Genomic DNA, 13,182 nt, shown 5'->3' with positions numbered 1-13,182 from the left:
AGCTGTACTACAGGAAGAAGGTCTCTTACCTTCCTTCCTGCAGTCCGATCACCGATTGAATGCTTCAAGCCTGAGATCCAGGCTTGAGCAATCAATCGCCGAAAACACTGATCAATGCATCTCTATGGAGTGTGTAGGAGTAGAGGTCAAGATCCATGTACAGGTAGGGTGGGTAAGTTGTCACCCAACATCAGGATACCTTGTATCTTCCCCAGGGCTCACGGAGAGCGGACCTTATTATACTTGGAATGCAACCAAGGGCCCCAAATTGTAATAAATTTGTCATGAGTTCTGAGTGTTCTGTGATGCATTTCCTCAAACCTACAAATCTGATGCACCTTCTCAAGCCATTCTTCAACTGTGGGCGGCACAGGACTCAACCAATGAAGAGGCATAATGGATTTAGCATCTGCCAGTAAGTGTGATATCAGGGATTGTTTACCAGGTGAGTAGCCGAGACACGGCATATTTAGCAGGACCACCGCCGGCGACAGCGGAATCAAGGCCCCCATCACCTTCTTACGTCGAGCGCTCCGTGTCCCCGCTCCTCCCCGGAGCGCTCACAGCATTCTCCTGTGCGCTGCGATAATGTCCCCAGCCGGGATGCGATGCGGGACGCGCCCGCTTGCGATGCGCATCCCGACCCGCTTACCAGACTCGTTCCCCGTCTGTGCTGTCTCGGCGCGCGCGGCCCCGCTCCCTAGGGCGTGCGCGCGCCGGGTCTTTGCGATTTAAAGGGCCGGTGCACCACTGATTGGCGCATGTGTTTTAATCAATACCTTCACCTGTGCACTTCCCTATTTATACCTCACTTCTCCTGCACTTCCTTGCCGGATCTTGTTGCCATTGTGCCAGTGAAAGCGTTTCTTTGTGTGTTCCTAGCCTGTGTTCCAGACCTCCTGCCGTTGCCCCTGACTACGATCCTTGCTGCCGGCCCTGACCTTCTGCTACGTCCGACCCTGCTCTTGTCTACTCCCTTGTACCGCGCCTATCTCAGCAGTCAGAGAGGTTGAGCCGTTGCCGGTGGATACGACGTGGTTGCTACCACCGCTGCAAGACCATCCCGCTTTGCGGCAGGCTCTGGTGAAAACCAGTAACAACTTAGAACCGGTCCACCGACACGATCCACGCCAATCCCTCTCTGGCACAGAGGATCCACCTCCAGCCTGCCGAATCGTGACACACCTCCTCCACTATACGGTTAACTTCTTTCCAGAATTTCTGAATAGCCGGACAAGTCCACCATATATGTGCATGTGTCACTTTGATGCTGTTACATGGCCAACATAAGTCTGAATCTGCTAGTTTGTGTACAAATAGAAACTCTGGAGTCCTGTACCACCTCGATAGTAGTTTGTAGTTTGATTCCTGAAGGCGTACACATCTTGAGAAACCCTGAGAGTTACTGAGTATGAGGTCTGAATCTGCAGGGGACACTGATAAACCTCCCTATTGCTCTTGGGACGGGTGGCGATAGGACAAGCATATACAGAGAAGCCCCCTGCTATCAGACAGAGGAATGCTTTCAGACAGGAGAGAGCTCAGAGGAATCGAATCACACAGGAGAGAGCAAAGAGAAGTCCTATTGTGGTGTCTCGGTACAGGACCTTGTCCTATCCCTTGTCTAAAGTCCCCTCAGCTACAGTCCCTCCATTCCTATAGGGCTCTCCTGCAGGGCTTACCCCTCCTCACCTCCTAATGTGATATTTAGTGTATATATTATTTAACCGCTTAAGGACCAAGGATGTATGAGTTCGTCCTTGGTCCCGCTCCCGTGATATAACGCGGGGTCCCACGGTGACCCCGCATCATATCACGGCGGGCCCGGCATCATAGTGAAGCCGGGACCCGCCGCTAATAGCGCGCGGCACTGATCGCGGTGTCGCGTGCTTTTAACCCTTTAGCCGCGTGCTCAAAGCTGAGCCACGTGGCTAAAAGGGAAAGAAAAAAGTGCCGGTTTGCTCAGGGAGCTGTTCGGGATCGCCGCGGTGAAATCGCGGCATCCCGAACAGCTGTACTACAGGAAGAAGGTCTCTTACCTTCCTTCCTGCAGTCCGATCACCAATTGAATGCTTTAAGCCTGAGATCCAGGCTTGAGCAATCAATCCCCGAAAACACTGATCAATGCATCTCTATGGAGTGTGTAGGAGTAGAGGTCAAGATCCATGTACAGGTAGGGTGGGTAAGTTGTCACCCAACATCAGGATACCTTGTATCTTCCCCAGGGCTCACAGAGTGCGGACCTAATTATACTTGGAATGTAACCAAGGGCCCCAAATTGTAATAAATTTGTCATGAAATCTGAGTGTTCTGTGATGCATTTCCTCAAACCTACAAATCTGATGCACCTTCTCAAGCCATTCTTCAACTGTGGGCAGCACAGGACTCAACCAATGAAGAGGGATAATGGATTTAGCAGCTGCCAGTAAGTGTGATATCAGGGATTGTTTACCAGGTGAGTAGCCGAGACATGGCATATTTAGCAGGACCACCGCCGGCGACAGCGGAATCAAGGCCCCCATCACCTCCTCCACTATACGGTTAACTTCTTTCCAGAATTTCTGAATAGCCGGACAAGTCCACCATATATGTGCATGTGTCCCTTTGATGCTGTTACATCGACAACATAAGTCTGAATCTGCTATCCTCGATAGTAGTTTGTAGTTTGATTCCTGAAGGCGTACACATCTTGAGAAACCCTGAGAGTGACTGAGTATGAGGTCTGAATCTGCAGGGGACACTGATAAACCTAGTTCCATCACCCATGACGTTACGCAGTGGGGCAAACTGATGTGTAGTCCAGTGTTCAGGAAAGCGGAGCATCTAGACAGCTTTCTCTGTTTAGGACTTGAGTCCATAATGAGTTCTTCAAATTTGTTCAGATCTCTCAGCGAGCAGAATTTGTTCCAAAATTCGGAACAACGTGACACAAAGTGGGCTACATGTAAGTGTCACGATTCGGCTAGCTGGTTGTGGATCCACTGTGTCAGCGAGGGATTGGCATGGACCGTGCTGGTGCACCGGTTCTAAGAGGCTACTGGTGTTCACCAGAGCCCGCCGCAAAGCGGGATGGTCTTGCTGCGGCGGTAGCAACCAGGTCGTATCCACTAGCAACGGCTCAACCTCGCTGACTGCTGAGAAGGCGTGGGACAGAAGGACTAGGCAGAGGCAAGGTCAGACGTAGCAGAAGGTCGGGGCAGGCGGCAAGGTTCGTAGTCAAAATGGATAGCAGGAGATCAGGTAACACAGGCTTGGACAACACTAAACGCTTTCACTGGCACAAGGCAACAAGATCCGGCAAGGAAGTGCAGGGGAAGTGAGGTGATATAGCCAGGGAGCAGGTGGAAGCTAATTAGGCTAATTGGGCCAGGCACCAATCATTGGTGCACTGGCCCTTTAAGTCTCAGAGAGCTGGCGCGCGCGCGCCCTAGAGAGCGGAGCCGCGCGCGCTAGCACATGACAGCCGGGGACCGGGACGGGTAAGTGACTTGGGATGCGATTCGCAAGCGGGCGCGTCCCGCTATGCGAATCGCATCCCCGCCGGCAATGTCAGTGCAGCGCCCCCGGTCAGCGGGTCTGACCGGGGCGCTGCAGAGAGAGAGACGCCGTGAGCGCTCCGGGGAGGAGCAGGGACCCGGAGCGCTCGACGTAACAGTACCCCCCCCCCTTAGGTCTCCCCCTTTTTTTGTCCGGCACGTGCTTCACATGGGACGAGGACACCGGAAGTGATTGTAGGGTTTCCTCAAAGGCAGGCAGTACAGCAGGAGTGGGAATGGGGAGGGAGGGCAGAGGGTGAAGCTTGGCACGGGGCAGGGTGTCACCAGGACGGGGGCCAAGAGGAGGCAAGGCACAGTCCTGATAAGCCTTGGGGAGACCAGGTGTAGGAGGAGGCACTGAGGCTTGCCTGATGGTACTGGGAGGAGAGGAGAGGCATTTGTGGCAAGCAGAGCCCCAATTCTTGATCTCCCCGGTGGTCCAGTCAAGGGTGTGAGAATGAAGCTGGAGCCATGGCAGACCGAGGAGGACTTCGGAGGTGCAGTTGGGAAGGACGAAAAATTCAATTTTTTCGTGATGGGGTCCAATGCACATTAAGAGGGGTTTTGTGCGGTAACGCACGGTGCAATCCAATCTAACTCCGTTGACCGCGGAAATGTAGAGCGGCTTGACGAGACGGGTCACCGGGATGCAGAACTTATTCACCAAAGAATCCAGAATAAAATTCCCAGAGGCACCAGAGTCCAAGCAGGCCACGGCTGAGAGGGAGGAGTTGGCAGAAGGAGAAATCCGCACGGGCACCGTGAGACGTGGAGAAGCAGACTTCGAACCAAGAGACACCACACCCACGTGAGATGGGTACATGCGTGCGTTTCCTAGACGTGGAGGACGAATAGGGCAATCCACCAAGAAATGTTCGGTACTGGCACAGTACAAAGATTTTCTTCCCTACGGCGATTTCTCTCTTCCTGGGTCAGGCGAGACCGATCCACTTGCATGGCCTCCTCGGCGGGAGGCACAGGCGTAGATTGCAAAGGATACTGTGGGAGAGGTGCCCAGAGATCTAGGTCTTTTTCCTGGCGGAGCTCCTGGTGTCTCTCAGAAAAACACATGTCAATGCGGGTGGCCAAATGGATAAGTTCTTGCAGGTTGGCAGGAACCTCTCGTGCGGCCAGCACATCCTTGATGTTACTGGATAGGCCTTTTTTAAAGGTCGCGCAGAGAGCCTCGTTATTCCAAGATAATTCGGAAGCGAGAGTACGAAATTGGATGGCGTACTCGCCTACTTAAGAATTACCCTGGACCAGGTTCAGCAGGGCAGTCTCGGCAGAAGAAGCTCGGGCTGGTTCCTCGAAGACACTACGGACTTCAGCGAAGAAGGACTGGACTGTGGCAGGATCATTGCGGTCCCAGAGCGGTGTGGCCCAAGACAAGGCCTTTCCAGAAAGAAGGCTCACTACGAACGCCACCTTAGACCGTTCTGTAGGAAATAGGTCTGACAACATCTCCATATGCAGGGAACATTGAGACAAAAATCCACGGCAGAGACTAGAGTCCCCATCTAATTTGTCCGGCAGCGACAAGCGGAGGCTAGGAGCGGCCACTCGCTGCGGAGGAGGTGCAGGAGCTGGCGGAGGAGATGGTTGCTGCTGTAGCAGAGGCAGAAGTTTCTGTAACGTGGTGGTCAACTGCGACAGCTGCTGTCCTTGTTGGGCAATTTGCTGCGATTGCTGAGCGACCACCGTGGTATGGTCAGCGAGACTTGGCAGCGGCACCTCAGCGGGATCCATGGCCGGATCTACTGTCACGATTCGGCTAGCTGGTTGTGGATCCACTGTGTCAGCGAGGGATTGGCGTGGACCGTGCCGGTGGACCGGTTCTAAGAGGCTACTGGTGTTCACCAGAGCCCGCCGCAAAGCGTGATGGTCTTGCTGCGGCGGTAGCAACCAGGTCGTATCCACTAGCAACGGCTCAACCTCGCTGACTGCTGAGAAGGCGTGGCACAGAAGGACTAGGCAGAGGCAAGGTCAGACGTAGCAGAAGGTCGGGGCAGGCGGCAAGGTTCATAGTCAAAATGGATAGCAGGAGATCAGGTAACACAGGCTTGGACAACACTAAACGCTTTCACTGGCACAAGGCAACAAGATCCGGCAAGGAAGTGCAGGGGAAGTGAGGTGATATAGCCAGGGAGCAGGTGTAAGCTAATTAGGCCAGGCACCAATCATTGGTGCACTGGCCCTTTAAGTCTCAGAGAGCTAGCGCGCGCGCCCTAGAGAGCGGAGCCGTGCGCGCCAGCACATGACAGCCGGGGACCGGGACGGGTAAGTGACTTGGGATGCGATTCGCGAGCGGGCGCGTCCCGCTATGCGAATCGCATCCCCGCCGGCAATGTCAGTGCAGCGCTCCCGGTCAGCGGGTCTGACCGGGGCGCTGCAGAGAGAGAGACGCCGTGAGCACTCCGGGGAGGAGCAGGGACCCAGAGCGCTCGGCGTAACAGTAAGAATGAGAATCTCTGTTGTGGTAGCAGACCACGAAGTGTGTCCGCTGATGGCGGGCCTCCATCCCTGAATAGTTGGGAGACAGTGATTTTGTTGAGCCTATTCCACATGGGACTATAAACTGGGGAACTCCTCCCCACTGCCGCCGGCACCAGACCAACAGGTAATAGAGGGGAAACTCCGGGGACAATAAAGGAAGAGAGGTCAGACCAGGTAGACATGATACCAAGAAATAGCAGGTGAGTAGATTTAGGCTTTTCCTTCACTTTACTGGGGAACCAAAGTGCATTCAAAAGTTCATGGTCGAAAGTTCCATCATCTCTATGTAGAAGTGTCATTAATTCGTTTGATGGGGAGACCAGGTCCAGCCACCTCTGAAGCTGAATCGCTCTGTAGAGATTTTTTATGTCGGGCAAACCTATCCCCCCCTCTTTAGAAGGGCTCATGAGAATGTGATGGGCTATCCTAGGCCTCTGTCCCCTCCAAATATATCTGGAGAAGAGAACTCTGATATGCTTGAAAAAGGCTTGGGGGAGTGAGATAGGTACCATGCGCAGAGCGTACATAAGCTTTGGTAGAATGTAGCAAGTAAGGACATTTTCTCTTCCCAACCAAGAAATCACTGGCATGTCATATTCTTTCAACAGATCGGAGATCGTTTTCAGAAGGGGCTTATAGTTGAGCTCGTAAATATCAGCAATAGATTTAGGTATGCATACCCCTAAATATTTCAAGAAGCGAGTGGCCCACGGGAACGGTACCACAGAGTATATCTCAGATTCTATGGACTATGGACGGAGCAAAATATTGAGCAGCTCCGATCTCAGCACATTAACCTTGAAATTTGAGAGTTCCCCAAAATGATGAAAGAGGTTTGACAGGTGTGGGAGGCTGCGCAAAGGGTCACCCAGGAGAAATAGCAGATCATCTGCAAAAGCCAAGAATTTGAGCTCCCGTCCATAAACGGTAAGACCTCTCACTTCCTCCATCTGACGCACCTTCTGCAGCAGAGTCTCCATCACCATGACAAACAAGGTAGGGGACAATGGACATCCCTGCCTGGTCCCGTTGCTTATGGAGAAAGAGGGGGATATCACCTCATTGACTAGAATGGAGGCAGTGGGTTGAGAGTATAGGGATAAGATTGCATTGACAAAGCTATCCGGGATACAGAATTTCACCAGTACTGCTCTCATATAATCCCAGCTAACTCTGTCAAAGGCCTTCTCGGCATCTATGCCGAGAAGAGCCAGAGGAGAGCCCCGTGAGGATGTCACTTGTATCCCGGTGAGGAGTCTCCACGTATTCATCCGTCCCTCCCTCCCTGGAATGAAACCCGCTTGTTCATGCCCAATAAGGTGGGGAAGAAGGTTCTTTAACCGTATGGATAGCAATTTCGCCCAGATCTTCAGGTCCAAATTTAGAAGAGAGATCGGACGATAACTGCTGCAAGATGAAGGGTCCTTCCCCTCCTTTGGCAGAACAGTTATATGTGCTTCCTGAGTCTGTCTCTGTAGTGAGTCTCCCCCAAACACTGCAGTACAAAATTCAGTGAGTCTTGACAAAAGAATCTTCTTCCCGGGAGGAAATGAAGACAACACTTTGTCAACCTCCTCTTCTGTGATATGTCTTAAAAGATCACCCTTCATCTCATCTGTGAGCGTTGGAAGATCGAGGTCACTCAGGAAGGACTCAGTAAGCTTCCTCCTCTCACTGGAGTGTACCTCCGTATCACCCTCTCTCAAATTATACAGGCCATGGTAGAATTTATGAAAGGAGAGGGCAATGTTATTGGATAGTCTATGTGTCTCTCCCTGTGAATCCTTGATTGCATGAATGTGGGACTTCGCTCTCGCCTTCTTCAATAAGGTAGACATAAGTTTACCACCCTTATCCCCATGGGCATACAATTTGTGCCTGTAGTGTATGTATGCCTTAGAGGACCTCTCCTGTAGATAGGACAGGAGTTTCTCTCTACAAGCAAGGAGCTCCGCATGAGCGTCAATCGCTAGCGTACGTTTATGGTTCCTTTCCAATCTAGCTATCTCTGAAAGTAAATTGTTCACTTTAAGCTGACGTTCTCTCTTCAACTTCGACCCCCCATGCTATGAATATACCTCTGATATAAGATTTATGAGCCTCCCATACCATAGGCGTGGGCGGCCCTGAAGTTGAGTTAATGTCAAAGTAAAATTTTAGGTTCGATTCTATATCAGACTTAACCCTTTGGTCCTCCAGTAAGGTCTCATTCAATCGCCATCTGAGAGGGGAGGGAGAGGGAGGAGCAAGTGAAAGGGAGAGGTGGATAGGGGCATGATCAGAGACTGTTATGGAGGTAATGCCAGCAGCAGTGAGGTTAGTAAGTAAAGGAGCCTGTACAAGAAGATAATCTAACCTCTGGAGGGAAGAAAGAAAGAGTGGGCTGAGTCAGCCAAGCATGTTAAGAACGACACGTATAGGGAGCCATGGACTGAGGGGAGAAAAACAATAATGCATTGTAGTGAAATGGTAACGTGTAGACAGTCCTGTAACAAAAGACAAACCCACTAGGGATTAAAGCGTCCCAGCTACATAACCACCACATCATAAGCGTAATCTTGAAAGTAAGCTGGGGTAGTATCCAGTCCAGGGAGTGTTCATACCCTCTCTCTGTGAAGTACTCTGGTCGGGACAAATACTATTGGATCTATCCCTCCCCCGGGGCTGTTAGTCCCATAACATTACCACAATACGTTTGCCCTCAGCAAAGTCCCGATTAATCACCAGACCTCCACGGGCCAGCGTCTAGGTCTCTGCGATCAGCCGACCGTGCCGTCTCCACCGAATGTGGCTCCACACCATCCTCAGCCTCACCACTGCAGCAGAGAAAAAGGCCATCTTGTCCTCAGGGTAAATACAGGTACCATTGTCATCGCAACGAATCCAGGAGAGTCCTGTGACCTCAGCATCCGAGAGGAAATCATCTTTGAGGTGGCTGTCCCTTCACCGGTGTCTTCTTGCCTTTATTGGATTTGCGTCGAGCCACCTGCTTCCAGTCCTCCTGCCTGGGAAGACTCGGCAGCGGGGGTAGGTCTGCAACCGGAAACCAGCTGACGATCTCCATCGGCTCTATGTCTAAAGTCAACCATCTCGCACCGAGGTCATCAGGAGTGCGGACGGTAAGTCTCTTGCCATGCAGGTTAATATAAAGGGGAATAACCAGACATAGGTGATCCCCTTCTCCCTCAGCCTTTCCAGCAATGGCATCAACAGCCTCCTCTTCGCCTATGTTGTAGGAGAGATGTCTTGGTATAGCAATATTTCATCTTCACATAGTTTAAGTGGTCTGTGATCCCTAGCTGCCTTCAGCCCTGCAGCGGTATCTCTATAGGACATTAATCCACAGACAACGTCTCTAGGTGGCTCCATCGGACGGGGTTTAGGGCGCAGCGCTCTGTGTATGCACTCGACAGGGATTTTCGCAGCTCTTTCTGGCCCAAGCAGAGTGGAGAAGATTTCTGCAGCCGCGTCTAAATCTTAAATTTTTCCTGCGGCTCCTATTCTCCTGGTCTTCTATAAGGGTCATCGCAGTATTGACATGCTCCACTAAACTGTGCTGCCGCTGTGCCATCACTTCAGAGTGGGCTGCTATGCCTGCACACGCCGTCTCCAAGGCAACTGTCCTGTGTCCGATGGAGTGAACTTCAGTTTTTATTTCCGTGAGATCGGTAAGTACCGGCTTCAAGGCGCCTTCTTTAGGAAAGACTTGAAGAACTGCGGTGATATCACAGCCGGGTCTGCACAGTCCTCTTCCCCCTCAGAGCCCTCCGCATCGCCATACAGCAACTGAAGGGAAGCAGCCGACACCATCTTGGGTTGCCTGGCGGGAGATGCAGCTCCCTTCTTTTTAAGAAATTTCGCCATGTCCGCCTGGCTTTTCCCCGGGGGCTCTCCCGACTCCTGATAGGTTCCCCTACCAATTTTGCCAATTTTTAAGCAGATAAAGAGGGAATGATGGGTGTTAGGAGCGTGTTAGGATGGGAGCAGCAGTCTCACACGTCCATCCGAGTCAGCGGCGAGCAGAAGATGACAATTTTACACGTATACATTTTCCTGCATGTAGTTATGATTTTTTTCTGAAATAATACAAAATCAAACCTATACAAGTAGGGTATCATTTTAACCAGATGGACCTAGAGAATAAAGATAAGGTGTCATTTTTAACAAAAAACGTACTACGTAGAAACGGAAGCCCCCAAAAGTTACAAAATGGCTGTATTTTTTTAACTTTGTCGCACAATGATTTTTTTCCGTTTCGCTGTAGATTTTTGGGTAAAATGATTGATATCATTACAAAGTGAAATTGGTGGTGCAAAAAATAAGCCATAATACAGATTTTTAGGTGCAAAATTGAAAGAGTTATGATTTTTTAAAGGTAAGGAGGAAAAAACGAAAGAGCAAAAACGAAAAACGCCCAGTCCTTAAGGGGTTAATGTCTAGGTATTATAACTGTATAGGACCTTAGCAGGTCATGTGACTTGTAAATTATGTTTCTACTATTATTTAAGGACCTTCCTGGGCCATGTTATGTACCCAGGGTTCACTGGGTCAAGACTTACAGGTTTGCTGACCAATGTTGCATAAAATATGCAAGTAAAGTTCTTCAGTTTATTCATAAAATCTGCTGTGGACATTCTGCTATTCTCCCTGTCGTTTTTAGGACGGTTGGCGGCAGGACCATTAATGAGAGCACAGAGGAGTCCTATCAGACAGGAGAGAGCACAGAGGACTGCTATCAGACAGGAAAGAGCACAGAAGAGTCTTACCAGACAGGAAAGAGCACAGAGGAGTGCTATCAGACAGGAGAGAGCACAGTGGAGTGCTATCAGACAGGAGAGAGCACAGAGGAGTGCTATCAGGCAGAAGAGAGCATAGAATAGTGCTATCAGACAGGAAAGAGCCCAGAGGAGTACTAACAGGCAGGAGAGAGCACAGAGGAGTACTATCAGACAGGAGAGAGTACAGAGGAGTACTATCAGACTGGAGAGAGCATAGAGGAGTGCTATCAGACAGGAGAGAGCATAGAGGAGTGCTACCAGACAGGAGAGAGCACAGAGGAGTACTATCAGACAGGAGAGAGCACAGAGTAGGGATATCAGACAGGAGAGAGCACAGAGGAGTGCTATCAGACAGGAGAGAGCTCAGAGAAGTACTATCAGACAGAAGAGAGCACAGAGGAGTGCTATCAGACAGGAAAGAGCACAGAGGAGTGCTATCAGACAGGAGAAAGCATAGAGGAGTGCTTGTAGCTTGTCTGCTCCCTCCCATTGTATGTGTGCTTAGATTTACACTGGAGGTGACTGAGGAGCAATCTGCAAGTCGGGCCTATGGCTGCCGTAATTTGGTTCCCGGTTTTATTTATCTGGCCAGGTAGGTTAGTTGATAGGACCCGCACCATTTGAGAAACCTTGGCATGGTGTGCGGGCTCAATTGTGTCCTTCATATAAGGATATACTGGCTAATGTCTCAATTTTACATCAGTTTTGAGGGTTGGCTAATGTCATTCTTTACATTAACCACAGTTGTGAAACCACATTGTGATCCATAGCTGCAGGTCCTCCACTCCAATGTAGGTGCACAACTGCACTTGGAGTTAAGCACCTTGTATCACCTTAGATCACATTAATATAAGTGTTTGTTTACAGACAGGAGAGAGCCCAGAGGAGTACTATCAGACAGGAGAGAGCACAGAGGAGTACTATCAGACAGGAGAGAGCACAGAGGAGTGATATCAGACAGGAGAGAGCACAGAGAAATCTTATCGGACAGGAGAGAGCCCAGCCTCATTAATATATATGATATATATGATATATATCATTAATATGCTGCCACTAAATTCTCTCTCTTAGTTCCTGGCACTTATAGAAAGTACATCTCAGCACAAATCTCAAATTCAAGCTAGGCCAAAGCCTAAGAACCTGCAGCCACAAAACCGTGAGTTATCAAAGCTCAATCTACAAAATCCTGTGTGACTACTACTCTCATCAAATCTATCACTAGTAGCACAGTGGCTAGCATCAAAGCTCATTGCTTCCAAGTCCCAGCAAAACCTGTGAGGAACCTGTATCCCAGTTCACTCATAAGAGACTGTTATGTACCAAGCTTGGGACGGTGGTTACAGGCTTCCATTATGGGTAAGTGAGGTTCCTTTCACTAATCATTATTGATATACTTTGGGCCCATTCTCTATACCAATCATGTGATATAGCAGTTAGCTTCTCACTACTACTGGGGACCTTTCTGGACCCCTGGTTACTTCTTTTTGAATAGGAGCCATATTACATAATTTCCTGACCTCACTATATATACATCCATTGTGATTTTTACTTTTACTGTACCTGATCCACCTACGTGTTTTCCGGTTGTATCTGAGACATCTCATTTTGTATTGCTTTATACATACACACCTGGTATTTTATCCTTATTGAAATTAGTCACATATGTGTGACGCTTTTTAACATTTTGGATATAATAATAAAAATTTTTGCATATTTATCAGTAGCAATTGCTCTCTGTTTGAGTTTTTTCTCTTTCTTTGCATAAAATATGTACCAAGCTTGTTGCATAAAATATGCAAGTAAAGTTCTTCAGTTTATTCATAAAATCTGCTGTGGACATTCTGCTATTCTCCCTGTCGTTTTTAGGACGGTTGGCGGCAGGACCATTAACCCTGAGGAAACCGCACCCTTGCGTCAAGAAAACTAAGGGTTAATGCCACCAGACCCCACACTAACATAGCAGCACCCCAGACACCATTGCTCTCCTTGCTCACCACACTATCAGACAGGTGAGACCACAGAGGAGTACTATCAGACAGGAGAGAGCACAGAGGAGTGCTATCAGACAGGTGAGACCACAGAGGAGTACTATCAGACAGGAGAGAGCACAGAGGAGTGCTATCAGACAGGAGAGAGCACAGAGGAGTACTATCAGACAGGAGAGAGAAAAGATGAATACTCTCAGACCGAAGAGAGCACAGAGGAGTCATATTAGACAGGAAAGAGAGCACAGAGGAGTCATCTAAGACAGGGAGAGCACAGAGGAGTCCTATCAGACAGGAGAGAGCACAGAGGACTGCTATCAGACAGGAAAGAGCACAGAAGAGTCTTACCAGACAGGAAAGAGCACAGTGGAGTGCTATCAGTTAGGA

Source organism: Hyla sarda, chromosome 4 (assembly GCF_029499605.1).
Source record: "Hyla sarda isolate aHylSar1 chromosome 4, aHylSar1.hap1, whole genome shotgun sequence".
NCBI classification, from domain to species: Eukaryota; Metazoa; Chordata; class Amphibia; order Anura; family Hylidae; genus Hyla; species Hyla sarda.
The sequence above is the reverse complement of the archived record's forward strand: the minus strand, read 5'-3'. Positions refer to the sequence as shown.